The sequence below is a fragment of the Amborella trichopoda genome, chromosome 4 (assembly GCF_054954075.1).
Source record: "Amborella trichopoda isolate Santa Cruz 75 chromosome 4, AtrichopodaSantaCruz75HAP2 v2.0, whole genome shotgun sequence".
NCBI lineage: Eukaryota > Viridiplantae > Streptophyta > Magnoliopsida > Amborellales > Amborellaceae > Amborella > Amborella trichopoda.
The window spans coordinates 45,623,572-45,628,295 of NC_142339.1; the positions used below are offsets into that span (position 1 = coordinate 45,623,572).

A 4,724-nucleotide genomic window follows, 5' to 3' on the forward strand; every position below is an offset into this window, starting at 1 on the left:
CCTCCCCCAAGGAATAGTTCGTAGTTATGGACCTCCCCGTCATATGGTATTCCAGGCGATGGTAACTGTAGATGGCCGAACATTCCAGGGTGAGGCCTCACGCATTAAAAAAGATGCAAAGAAATCTGCAGCCAGTGAGGCCCTTGTTTTTATTAACCTCCTCCCTAATTTGGCTGATACATTATCTGAGACCCTTAGAGAGAACGAGGGCCTTTGACATTGTCAGATCGAATTGTTAGCCACCCTAGATGCCTCACGTTCAGTTTTTGGGAGAGCTGAGAGAGAGATATTAGACATTCAGAATGCCATGCAAGCTCTTTCACGAGATTATGAACTGGTAGTGGATGCAAACATCCAACTATGCGCCCAGCTCGCAGCATACCAAAATGAACCTCTCCCCCCTCTTAATTTCAATTTGGAAGATCTCGAGCCAGTTTAGATGCTGGCAGCCTCGTCCCTATTTCTTTTTGATGCCTCTTTCTTTGTTGAGTGGCATATGGTCGCCTTAGGGTGTACCATAATCGGTATTGTTAGGTATCGTGGTGGCGCTCGTCTATTTTTTTGAAATCCTTGGTGGAGGGTGGCATGCGGGGAGGGGTTGGCTAGTGCGTGCAGCCGTGGATCGAGGCGCTTGGAGCTTTCATGATCGTGGTCATTGGCGGAGGGTGCTGTCGTCATACTTGTTTTTTATGGGCCCATGGGGCGAATACTTCTACTCTTATCTTTTATATTCCTTTGACTTTAATTATTCGCACAATGTTGCCCATTTAATTTATCATCTCTCTCCTCTATTTTTTGGGTTGATAATCTCTTGGGCTTGATGCACATGTACATCCTCTCTCTCTCTCTCTCTCTCTCTCTCTCTCTCTATATATATATATATCTTTTTGTATATCTTTTACTTTGTTATTGATTGTATATTATATATCTCTCCTTATCTTGTCTCTTTTATATGTGGGTTTCTTTAGTTTGGCTACCACATTGACATTAAATTTATTATAGTCTATCTTCTACTAAGTTTAGGGAGAGAAGGAAAGGCATATAAAGAGAGTGGAATGGTGTGTGGGGGAGAGAGATTAGGGTTGACACAAAATGCATCGAGTTCAAATAAAAGGGCTAGGGGTAGTATAGCTCATAAGTTTGATGCTCATGCGAGGGAGGATGTCGATGCTGCAATCGCTTGATGTTTTTATGCTCAGGGGATCCCTTTTAATAAGGTAAAGGGTCCTCGGTTTCAAGAAATGCTATATGCAATAAACAATGCTCCCAAGGGTTATGTGCCCCCTAAATATAAGAGATTGAGGACAAGTTTGCTAGATAAAGAGAGGACCTGGATTGACAGTCTGCTAGATGCTTCAAGAAATGAATGGCCAACTTTTGGGGTTTCTTTTATTTCTAATGGATGGAGTAATGTGAATAATCGATCCTTGATAAACATAATGGTTGTATATGGGGTAAGGCTATGTTTGTGACTCGCTATGATTGCTCCGAAATTGAGCATACTAGTCAGAATATTGCGGATATACTCTTAAAGACCATTGACCATAAGATTACTGTCAATAATGCATCTTCATAAGTATCTTATTGTATTATTAGTTTTTTGTATTTTTTGTATATTTTGTATTATTAGTTTTTCACTATTTGAAGGAAATAAATTTTATTTCAATATTAATAGTATATTAATTTTGTGGTTAAAAAAATTCTCATTATATAGGAGTTTGGTGGGAAGTATGTGGAGAAATCATTCCACTCGTCAAATGGTTGCTATTTGGATTTTGAACCAACCATGAAGCTCATCAACGTACGAAAGACATTGGAGTGCTTTTGAGGCAACACAAACAAAAAAATTACATAATTTGAGACCAATTATGTCAATCAACTTAGATAACGTAAAAGTGAACTCGAAGATAATGATTGCATCTCATGAAAATAAAAAGCATGATTGTAATTCAATTAATCTAGAAGAGCTTGGTTCATTGTCAGCAGAGGTTTTAATGCGATGAGAAATGATGACACATCCATAGATGATGATGATCATTGTGATGATGATGTTGATGCATAGCTTCATGACTTCGGGCTTAGAACTTCCCAAACTCCTAGGTTTTCTATTAATTCTAATGACTCTACCATGCTTTATGTTTAGTTTTGAATCATTCTAATAACTTTTGTATTTAATTTTGAATGATGGGATGAGAGTCATGAGATATCTAAATTGATTGAATGAATTATATTAGTTTAGTAAATATTTTATGGATGGATTATTTATTGATGGCCTTTGGCCTTCACAAATTTTTTATTTTTTAGAATTTAAAAATTTCAAAAATTTTAAACTTATCCCTTTTTTTTCACTTCAAGATTTTGAGCCTAACCCAATATATTCGCGCCATTTTTACAAAGTTTTTTTACCGATCTGTATCTTTTACCTTATTGATTCCCCGGCTTGCTAACTATGTGTAAAACCAATGGATAATTGTTTAATGTGTCGACTCTTGCATTTGTACGCCTTTAAGATCGATGCAAATGGGTGGTTTATCCCATTTTCTATGCTGCCAAGCCTGCATATGAAATGCGGCCTCTTAATAAATATATTTTTTGAGATTGATTTTATGACTTAATTTTTAAGCACATGTAATCTTTAGTATGGAGATCATGAATATGAATAAATAAAAAAATTTAAAAAATTAAAAAAAAATATTCTAGTAAGAAAACATTTGGAGATGAATTGTGGTTTTAAATTTTTTAAAAAAATAATTCTAGTAAGAAAATATTAAATCTATTTTAGAGATGAATTGTGGTTTTAAATTTTTAAGGAATGAAAATCTCAACCATCATAAGAATCTTGAAAGAAAATAAATTTTTATTTTTAAAGACAATTCTTTTTTTTTTACGTACTTTGTGCATAGTCCACTTGAACTTTTGGGGCCACCATTTTCTAACACTCATCACGAAGATGGATGTTAAAGGCTTCGGAGGACGCTATTGTAGAAGTGTGTCCGTTGACACACGCACCACTTTTCCTGTTATATTTACATATTCAGGGGCTGTCCAATAAATTCGGGTTATTTCGGTGGCATAGTAGAACATTAACCAATTGTCATCTTAGGAAGTGGTACCTTCTTACCCCAAATTAACATAAAAAAATAGAACAAGTAGACTAAATTTAACACATATGTGTAACTTCTACAAGTAAATTTTAAAATATGTATATATACTTGTACACATATATGTAAGGGATTGTATACAATGAGACCATTTATCGTTTATATAAGGAGGTCACATTTATTTACAACATTCAACGTGAAATCTGATAGCTTAGGTGTGCCGGGTCAATGAAATAAATGAAGCCACCCAATTTCACATCTAATAGTCAGGATTATTTGTGACCACTTTGTACCAAAGGTAAATGATCTCATTATATACTTTCCCTATATATAAATATTTTTATATTATACAAACGTACAGTATCTAGATGTTTTTTTTCGGATTTTGACACATAGCAAACTTATAAATAGACACATGTGTTTGTATCTAGCTAACATATATTTCGGATATTGACACTCATATCAAACTTATAAATAGACGCATGCGTTTGTGTCTAGATAACATATATGGCATCGTCTCTTTTTCCTTCCCAAATTTTTCTACGTTGGTCGCAAGCTTTTCGTTTCTCTCTCTCTCTCCATTGCTTTACAAAAAAAAAAATTCGTGACGATTTTGTCTGCGATTGAAGAAATAAAAAAGTCCGGTTCTTTGATCATTTCAGGTCATGGTAATATATTATCTATTGCGGATTCTAAAGATGCTGAAGCACAAATGGGCGTCGTGGATCCAAGGCACATCAAGATGGGTAGTAGAAAGTATTGCAGATATATGGGCTCTCTCACCACTCCACCATGCACACAAGGCGTTGCATGGAATGTAGTCAAGAAGGTTGCAACTTTCTCCCTCTAAATCTGCATCCAAAACATGCTTTACTACCTACTTTGTTCGACCACCATTTAACTCTTTTCACCGACCTTTGTTCAATCTTCAGATGAATACGATTTCCAGACAGCAGCTGAGCCTCTTGAGGGCTGCAGTTCATGGTGTAAGCCTTTCATCTTTCATGATAAAATATATATATTACTGTATCATTTATTTAGTTTAGTGCAACAAATTTTTTTGCTATTAATATCTAGTTGTACATAATCCGGGTTAAACAAAGGAATTGCATACAATGTGACCATTTGCTTTTGATACAAAGAGGCCACAATTACTTACAACCTTCCAATATCACAGAAAGCAGAGGCGAACGCAAGGCCAACACAGCTCATCAATAAACGAAGTGTTCAGCTCTACGCCCCAAGAAGTCTTTGAGCTGTTCTCCATTTCTTATTTCAACATGTAACAACATTGGTGAATTCCTTATATTTTTTCTTTTAGAGGCATGTAATTTATATGTTACCTACTAGTTTAGTTATATACAAATATAAAGAGGTGCCCTTCAATTATTCTCTATTTGTTGTAACAATAGATCTAGTCATGTTGTTTAATTATTCGCGTTGTTGGGTGAGGAGTCGTCGCAACCTAGTCAGATTCGTGATCTTCCAGCAAAAACAACTTATCATATTTATTGGTTTTTAATATAAGAGAACTAGTATGCATTTCCAAACATTGGGCCAATGTTTCAGAACCTCGGTCAGTAGTCATGGTTGTTCACCTGATGTATCCATGTCAAATTGTTG

The 4,724-nt window shown here is 35.4% G+C and overlaps 1 long non-coding RNA gene across 2 annotated transcripts; it reads left to right on the top strand.

The window, feature by feature from the left end:
* Positions 1 to 3,588: 3,588 nt before the first annotated feature.
* Positions 3,589 to 4,484, top strand: LOC148782516 (uncharacterized). Of its 2 annotated transcripts, XR_016053614.1 has the most exons (3): positions 3,589 to 3,930; positions 4,034 to 4,087; positions 4,279 to 4,484. It is a non-coding gene; the product is annotated as an uncharacterized LOC148782516 (long non-coding RNA). The 2 variants fall into 2 exon arrangements; XR_016053613.1 differs by having other exon boundaries at positions 3,589 to 4,087.
* Positions 4,485 to 4,724: the final 240 nt, after the last annotated feature.